Raw genomic sequence first — 10374 nt, forward strand, 5'->3', positions numbered from 1 at the left:
CGTCCGCTCACCCCACAATCATCAGATCCAAGCGTCTTGGGTGCTCTGACACCTGGTCACTTCCTAATTGGAGACTCCTTGTGAGCATTGCCTGAACACAAAATAGAAGACGAACAGCTGAAATCTTTGGATCGCTGGCGATTGATAACTGGTATCAAACAATATTTTTGGCGACGCTGGTTAGCAGATTACTTCAATGAGCTGAACGTACGCTACAAGTGGACCAAGCCATCACCCAATATATCTATCGGGGACATGGTTCTCGTACATGAAGACAACATAGCTTCTCAGAAGTGGATAATGGGTCGCATTACAGCTACAATTCCTGGTCGAGATCAACGAGTACGAGTTGTAGATGTCCGCACTACAAAGGGCATAATCCGGAGACCAATTCACAAAATAGCGATTCTCTCTGTCTCTTGAAAGACTGCATCATTCAATGGGGCCGTGATGTTGGGCCAAATTCACTCATCTTTATTGTTTAGCTTGTATTTAATACCTATATTTTTATACCCTGAACCCATTGAAAATGGGTCAGGACGACAAGCTGAGTCGATTTGGCCCTGTCCGTCTGTCTGTCCCTCCGTCCGTCCGTCCGTATGTATGAGCGCGTCGATTTCAGAAGATATAAGAGCTAGAGACTTCAACTTTTTTTTAAAATGTCCGTATATATCACGCGCAGATCGAGTTTATCACTAAAAAACGATAACTCATTCCGATATTTTGTTATCGATAAAAAACCTTATCGAAGATCACTTAAATAATTATATCTCCTACATCTTTCAAGCTAGAGTCCCCAAATTTAAAATGTATATTAATATGAATTTTATACAATTTCGGTTTTTGTTAAAATTTACCCCCCACACCTAAATCCACCCCCTCACCCTCATCTTTGTAAAAGTCGTATATCAATTACTAGAGACTTGAGCTTCGGTATACACATACATTTCAACATTATGATTACTTTCTGAAAGTTTCAGTACGATCGTACGTCTAGAAATTTAATTATTCAACAAATAAGTTCTTCTAATATTTCCAACACTACAGCGCAACCCAAGCGCAATCGCCTGTATATGTGAGTGTGTGTATATGCGTGTGTTTGTTTGTATGCGTGTGTGTGCGTGTGTTTGTTTGTATGTGTGTGTGTGTGTGAGTGTGTGTTTGCTAATTATTATTGAAATATCAGTTGCTTGTAGGGTTCAGCTTTCTTACTTGTTATATTTGGGTTCACCCTAAGTACTTGCTTCTCTTGCATTGTAAAACTCTCATTACTTGCATTAATTCGCTCAGCTCTAAGCAAGCTGAGCTTGCTCATACGTTTGTAATTTAGTCTATATCAAGAACTCTACGAATAAACGTTGCGCCTACGACGCGCTGGAACAGCACCCCCTTACTCTGAAACTCATGTTAGACAGAAAAACGCTTCTGATCTTACAATGATATTTATCCAATATAAATTTAGTTCCAGAATCCATAAATTAGCATAAAGAAGGCCATCGATATTCATTTAGTATTCACTTGTGGTTATGAGAATACATCCAACATCGTAAGCGTATCTATTTCATTCCCTCTGGATATACCACATAAAATGCTGTGGATGCTATGGGTGCTAAGGAAGTTAAGGATGTTAAAAAAGGATTATAACAATATAATTAAATGTGAATTTTTCCTTTTTTCTCCTATTTTCTTAAGTGTGATTTATGAAGAATTTTTCCAATTTTTGTTTTGATTGTCACATTGCGGTTTTCTTTAACTTCGTCTTTTGCAAATCTTATTTTGTCCTTAGTCTTAATTTGATTGTTTCTTATATATTTATTTATTTCTTAAAGCTATTGACAAAAACGAGAGTCAAATTAAATTAAAAAAAAAAAAAGAAAAAGCCTAAGCAAAGTACAAGATATAATAACAAAAGTAACACAGACCCTATGGGGGTATTTTATTTGCCAGTCCGACCAGCTATGCCCACGTCTCACAGCCAAATATGGTCAGTGAAACTAATGATGCTATAAAAAGAAGTGTTAGTAGGAACCTAGAAAAAATATTAATTATTATAAAATGTAGATTTATTAACAACATATAATATAATAAATATTTCTTAAAATAAAAACAAAAATATTAATATCGGAATGAGTTATCGTTTTTTAGTGATAAACTCGATATGCGCGTGATATATACGGACATTTTAAAAAAAAGTTGAAGTCTCTAGCTCTTATATCTTCTGAAATCGACGCTTTCAAACATACGGACGGACGGACGGACAGACAGACGGACAGGGCCAAATCGACTCAACTTGTCGCCCTGATCAAGAATATATATACTTTGTGGGGTCTGCCACGCCTCCTTCTGCCTGTTACATACTTTTAACAAAACCATTATACCCTGATTTCCCATTTTCAATGGGTTCAGGGTATAACAAGTAAGAAAACTCTAGTCGAGAGCGCTCGACTAGATACTACCCTGAACCAAACTAATAGAAAAGCACATTTAGTATGGTTCAAATTTAAATTTCGATGTATTTGAAAATATAAATGAAATAGAAAACTCATTTAATTAAATATATAAAAATTTTGACACAATTAAAAAAAAGAATTACGACACGCTCCGGGTTTGAACTCGAGACTTCGTGATCAAGCGCCGCGCTTTCTACCTTAACGCCACCCTTCTGTTCTGGTTTTTAATGTCAAAATTGAAATAGATTCACTGCTATAGCGCCATCTACCAAATCTAAGTCAAACTAAATGCTGATGTGACTTTAAGAATGTGCAAGAACAACCAAACTAATTAAAACGTACATATAGTATGGTTAAAATTTCAATTTCGATTTTTGAAAAAATATAAGAGAAATTTAATCAAATATATAACAATTTCGAAGCAATTAAAAGAAAGCTACAATGTGCCCACCGCAGGATTTGAACCAGTGACCTCGCGATTGAGCGCCGCACTCTCTACCATGACGCCACTCCTCTGTTATTATTTGCAATGTCAAAACGGAAATAGATTCACTGATGCAACGCCATCTAGCAGAACTAAACGAAACTAACTGCTGATGTGATTATAAGAATGTTCTAGAAGATGTTTGAATGTATGTGTGCACACGTATAGGAAAACTGCTGTTGCTGCAGCATGTGCGTTTGTTAATTGGCCAAACATTTTGTTATTTTTTAACGTCGATTGACTAAACCGAATTTAATGAAACTTTCAGCATATGATCTACATATTTTATTGAATATTTGGCATTTAAAAAAAAAACATGTCAAATCATTCACAATTAGCTATATTAGCATCTGACCTTCAGTGGGGATTCTGGTGAATTTGGAGCCGGTATCCAAAATATAACAAAAACCGAAATTGTATAAAATGCATTGGAATATATTTTTAAAATTTGGAGACTATAGCTCTAAAAATGTAGGAGATATAAATTTATAACCTATTGCGCTTGGGTTGCGCTGCAGTGTTGGCAATATTATGAGAACTTATTTGTTGAATAATTTAATTTCTAGACGTACGATCGTAATGAAACTTTCAGAACGTAATCATGATGTTTAATTTATGTGTATACCGAAGCACAAGTCTCTAGTATTTGATATACGACTTTTACAAAGATGTGGGTGAGGGGGTGGATTTAGGGGTGGGGGGTAAATTTTAACAAAACCCGAAATTGTATGACATGCGTCTTAATATACGTTTTAAATTTGGAGACTCTAGCTTGAAAGATGTAGGAGATATAATTTTTTTAGTGATCTTCGATAAGGTTTTTTATCGATAAAAAAGTATCGGAATGAGTTATCGTTTTTTAGTGATAAAGTTGAAGTCTCTAGCTCTTGTATCTTCTGAAATCGACGCGTTCAAACATACGGACAGACGGACGGACGGACGGACGGACGGACGGACGGACAGACAGACGGACAGGGCTAAATCGACTCAGCTCGTCGCCCTGATCAAGAATATATATACTTTGTGGGGTCTGCCACGCCTCCTTCTGCCTGTTACATACATTTCAACAAAACCATTATACCCTGATTTCCCATTTTCAATGGGTTCAGGGTATAAAAAGGCAAATATCAAGTCACATTAAATTTCTAAATCCGTTTTTGCAGATTACAGACGGATACCTACTATTGAAGGTTGGCGGCTGTCTCGAATTGGCAAATGCAGCAGGGGTTCAGAAATATCCAATCCTACTTCCCAGTAAAGATGACATCGTTCGTCATTACGTGCAGTTTTTTTATTGCAACAGCAACTGATGGGAAATCTGCCTGTAGAGCGCTTGACTCCCTCGAGACTTTTCGCTCACTGTGGAGTTGGCTTTTGTGGACCTGTCAACGTCTACCTCCGCATTCAGGGCAAAGTTCCTCGTAAGGCCTACATTGCCATATTTGTTTGCTTCGCCACCAAGGCTGTGTATATCGAGGTGGTATCTCACTTCTCAACGGATGCTTTCTTGGCCGCGTTGAGGCGCATGATTGCACGCCGAGGATTGCCGGTGGATATTTCACTGGAGCAAGCAATCAATTAAAGGAACTACGAACTTACTTCTTCAAGCAGGAAAATCAACAATCAATTATTAGTTTTTGCACTAATGGGTTCGTTTCATCCCACCCAGAGCACCACACTTTGGCGGCCTCTGGGAGGCGGCAGTTAAAAGCGCCAAGGGACTCATGACGCGCAGCCTTATGAATTCCCACTGCACAGCGGAAGTAGAAGCCATCCTCAACTCACGTCCGCTCACCCCACAATCATCAGATCCAAGCGTCTTGGGTGCTCTGACACCTGGTCACTTCCTAATTGGAGACTCCTTGTGAGCATTGCCTGAACACAAAATAGAAGACGAACAGCTGAAATCTTTGGATCGCTGGCGATTGATAACTGGTATCAAACAATATTTTTGGCGACGCTGGTTAGCAGATTACTTCAATGAGCTGAACGTACGCTACAAGTGGACCAAGCCATCACCCAATATATCTATCGGGGACATGGTTCTCGTACATGAAGACAACATAGCTTCTCAGAAGTGGATAATGGGTCGCATTACAGCTACAATTCCTGGTCGAGATCAACGAGTACGAGTTGTAGATGTCCGCACTACAAAGGGCATAATCCGGAGACCAATTCACAAAATAGCGATTCTCTCTGTCTCTTGAAAGACTGCATCATTCAATGGGGCCGTGATGTTGGGCCAAATTCACTCATCTTTATTGTTTAGCTTGTATTTAATACCTATATTTTTATACCCGGAACCCATTGAAAATGGGAAATCAGGGTATAATGGTTTTGTTAAAAGTATGTAACAGGCAGAAGGTGGCGTGGCAGACCCCACAAAGTATATATATTCTTGATCAGGGCGACAAGTTAAGACGATTTGGCCCTGTCCGTCTGTCTGTCCGTCCGTCCGTCCGTCCGTATGTATGAACGCGTCGATTTCAGAAGATATAAGGGCTAGAGACTTAAACTTTTTTTTTAAAATGTCCGTATATCGAGTTTATGACTAAAAAACGATAACTCATTCCGATACTTTTTTATCGATAAAAAACCTTATCGAAGATCACTTAAAAAAGTATATCTCATACATCTTTCAAGCTAGAGTCTCCAAATTTAAAATGTATATAAAGATGATTTTATACAATTTCGGTTTTTGTTAAAATTTACCCCCCACCCCTAAATCCACCCCCTCACCCTCATCTTTGTAAAAGTCGTATATCAAATACTAGAGACTTGTGCTTCGGTATACACATACATTTCAACATTATGATTACTTTCTGAAAGTTTCAGTACGATCGTACGTCTAGAAATTTAATTATTCAACAAATAAGTTCTTCTAATATTTCCAACAGTGCAGCGCAACCCAAGCGCAATCGCCTGTATATGTGAGTGTGTGTATATGCGTGTGTTTGTTTGTATGCGTGTGTGTGCGTGTGTTTGTTTGTATGTGTGTGTGTGTGTGCGTGTGTGTTTGCTAATTATTATTGAAATATCAGTTGCTTGTAGGGTTCAGGGGATCTCGTAGTCAAGCTGTCTCGACTAGAGCTTTCTTACTTGTTATATTTGGGTTCACCCTAAGTACTTGCTTCTCTTGCATTGTAAAACTCTCATTACTTGCATTAATTCGCTCAGCTCTAAGCAAGCTGAGCTTGCTCATACGTTTGTAATTTAGTCTATATCAAGAACTCTACGAATAAACGTTGCGCCTACGACGCGCTGGAACAGCACCCCCTTACTCTGAAACTCATGTTAGACAGAAAAACGCTTCTGATCTTACAATGATATTTATCCAATATAAATTTAGTTCCAGAATCCATAAATTAGCATAAAGAAGGCCATCGATATTCATTTAGTATTCACTTGTGGTTATGAGAATACATCCAACATCGTAAGCGTATCTATTTCATTCCCTCTGGATATACCACATAAAATGCTGTGGATGCTATGGGTGCTAAGGAAGTAAAGGATTATAACAATATAATTAAATGTGAATTTTTACTTTTTTCTCCTATTTTCTTAAGTGTGATTTATGAAGAATTTTTCCAATTTTTGTTTTGATTGTCACATTGCGGTTTTCTTTAACTTCGTCTTTTGCAAATCTTTTTTTGTCCTTAGTCTTAATTTGATTGTTTCTTATATATTTATTTATTTCTTAAAGCTATTGACAAAAACGAGAGTCAAATTAAATTAAAAAAAAAAAAAAACAGAAAAAGCCTAAGCAAAGTACAAGATATAATAACAAAAGTAACACCGACCCTATGGGGGTATATTATTTGCCAGTCCGACCAGCTATGCCCACGTCTCACAGCCAAATATGGTCAGTGAAACTAATGATGCTATAAAAAGAAGTGTTAGTAGGAACTTAGAAAAAATATTAATTATTATAAAATGTAGATTTATTAACAACATATAATATAATAAATATTTCTTAAAATAAAAACAAAAATATTAAAAAAAAAAAAATAAAAAAAATGTAATAAATAAGAATTAGTACAGAAAAAGAAAAAGTGAGGTTTTAAAAGAAATTGCAAGAAAAGTTAATAATAAAAAAATAAATAAATAAATAAGAAATAGTAAAAAGAAAAGAGTAAAGGAAGAGCACAGAATAGAATATAGGATAGAATTGAGAAATCACTATAAAACATTGACAACGAAAATGTATACCAATGCTTATGCCTGGGCATTGTGAGTGATTTCCCTAAGATGAGCTAATGGCAAACTTTTTAATTTAGGAAGGGAGAGCTCTAAGGAAAAAACGTGATAATATTTATTAAAATTAACACAAACATGAAAGGCACTGTGCAAAGAATAATCCCTAGTGCACACCGGTAAATGAAGCGGACGATAGTGTCTAGTTGTTCGGGACGGAACCGAAAAGGTTAGACGACCCAACAAAGAGGACGAATCAATATTACCACTAATCAATTTATGCAGAAAAACAATTCCTAAAATTGTTCTGCGATTGGTTAGCGATGGAAGATCAATAAGCTGGAGCCTACTATGATAAGACGGTAATCGTAAATTACTATCCCATCGAAGATCCCTTAAGGCAAAGAGAAGAAACTGTTTTTGGACCGATTCAATACGATCCTGATGCAGTTTATGCTGCGGAGACCAAACAACAGAACAATACTCTAAGATGGGACGTACAAGCGACGTAAATAAGCGCTTGGTGATAAAAAGATCTTTACATTTCTTGGACCAACGTTTAATAAAGCCAAGCACACTTTTGGCTTCATTAATGATGGTAGAAATATGAAGACTAAAATTTAGTTTACAATCGAAAGAAACACCAAGATCTTTGATTGTGTGGATGCGTCGTAAGGAAATATTGCTAATTTTATAATGAACAATTAGAGGAACGGTACGACTGAAGGTCATTCTCATACACTTTGAGCAATTTAAGTCCAGCTGGTTTGCCACACACCAAAGTTGAAATGCATTTAGGTCATCTTGAAGGTGATGATGTCCATTTGCACTGGAGTATGGAAGGCAAAGTTTTACATCGTCAGCATACATAAATATAGTAGACTACGAGATACAACTAGGAAGGTCATTTATAAAAAGGGAAAAGAGTAATGGACCCAAATGGCTACCCTGAGGTACACCAGACGAAACCAAAGATAACTTTAGACATAGCTGTCCTGAGCAGGACTCTTTGGGTTCTACCAATTAAATAGGATGAAATCCAAGATAAAAGTCTAGGCGAAAATCCAAAGCGTTCAAGCTTAATAATTAGTATGTGATGATGTACTGAGTCAAATGCTTTACTGAAGTCAGTATAAATAACATCCGTTTGCATTTTTTTAGAAAAACTGTCAATGACAAGCGAAATAAATTCAAGTAAATTAGTGGACGTTGATCGATGTTGAACAAAACCATGTTGAGATGGTTGAATAATCGATTTGCAAAAATGCTGCAAGGCCGATTTTATAATTTTCTCAAATAACTTCGGAATGACAGATAATTTCGCAATGCCTCTATAGTAGGAAATATCAGATCTTCCACCTTTTTTATATAAGGGAATGATGAAAGATTCTTTCCAAATTAAAGGGAACACAGCAGTATCCAAGGACAAGTTAAACAATTTTAGTAATTGTGACTGAAGAGAAACACTGCACTCTTTAATCACACAACTAAGAATATTATCGGCACCGGGAGAGAAATGTGATTTCAACGTCCTAATGGCCGCAGCCACAGAGGCTGCAGTAACTTTAGGAATATTTATAGACCCATATTCAGAAAGAGGATATGGTATTGTATAGGTGTTGTTTTTTTTTTTATTATTCCAATTATTTGATTGTTCTTGCCTGTATTTAATTATACCTTTTATATCTTCATGTACCATTTGTGGTCAGTCAATTCTTGATAGTTTATCCTAGAAGTTCTGTTGAAGAATATATCTGCTAGTTTTCTTTTTGTAACAGAGTGAACAGAGTTGTTGTATCTATCTACCAAAATATTTACAAATTCCATTAATGAGTTTTAATCTAAATATTTGCAAAAACGTTGAATGAAATCGTTCTATTTGTCCCTTTACCTCGCTATTTTTGTGTTGGAATTTTATACACCTGAATGTCAAATGAGAAGCCAAATAATTAAAAACGATTGGGCTCAGAAATGCTTTTTTATTGTCTGTAACTATTATTTTAGCAACTGTGAAGTAATGGAGCACTTCAGTCAGCTTATTGCGTACATCTTCCGCAGACTTTGTTTGTATGAGAAACAGTATTGCAAATTTCGAAAATTTATCGATACAACGTATGAATTTCTCCCCCTGTAATATTAAGATATCCACATGTATTATTTCGCATGGATATTCTGGTGTTGGTGTTGATTGTAGAAATGGTTTGTTCGGATGTCTATCATACTTTTGTGTTTTACAAATTTGACAGGATGATATTCATGATTTAATTCGATAGCTCATTTTGATAAAAAAAATTTCTCCAAAATCTGTATCTTTACTTCTTTTGCACAACGGTGTGCTCTATTATTATTTTTAGTATTTGTTCCTGATCAGTAATATCAATTATTAAGCGTTGCGTCACTCGTATTTTTTAACACCTGAATGATTTTAAATAACACGATTGGAGGTGCTCTATAAATTCACCGGGGATCTTAATCCCATTTACAACCTGCGGCTTTATATAGTTCTTTAATGCGTTTGAAAAACTACTTATTACATCCTTTGCCATTGGAATTTTATGTCGACTATATCCGATTTGCGAAGTCTCGTACTCATAATTTACTATATGTTTGTCGAATATTAATTGATTTCGGAAAACATTTATCGGCACTTCCACATAAGGTATTAGATCTGAAGCATTTTGCAGAGCACCGTATACCGTTACCATTAAGGGGGAATCATTTGTTGAATAATTTAATTTCTAGACGTACGATCGTAATGAAACTTTCAGAACGTAATCATAATGTTAAAATGTATGTGTATACCGAAGCACAAGTCTCTAGTATTTGATATACGACTTTTACAATGACGAGGGTGAGGGGGTGGATTTAGGGGTGGGGGGTAAATTTTAACAAAAACCGAAATTGTATGACATGCGTCTTAATATACATTTTCAATTTGGAGACTCTAGCTTGAAAGATGTATGAGATATACTTTTTTAAGTGATCTTCGATAAGGTTTTTTATCGATAAAAAAGTATCGGAATGAGTTATCGTTTTTTAGTGATAAACTCGATATGCGCGTGATATATACGGACATTTTAAAAAAAAGTTGAAGTCTCTAGCGCTTATATCTTCAGAAATCGACGCGTTCATACATACGGACGGACGGACGGACGGACAGACGGACGGACAGGGCCAAATCGACTCAGCTTGTCGCCCTGATCAAGAATATATATACTTTGTGGGGTCTGCCACGCCTCCTTCTGC

This window comes from Drosophila navojoa, chromosome 4 (assembly GCF_054131105.1).
Source record: "Drosophila navojoa isolate 15081-1374.11 chromosome 4, UAZ_NAV_1.0, whole genome shotgun sequence".
Taxonomy (NCBI): domain Eukaryota; kingdom Metazoa; phylum Arthropoda; class Insecta; order Diptera; family Drosophilidae; genus Drosophila; species Drosophila navojoa.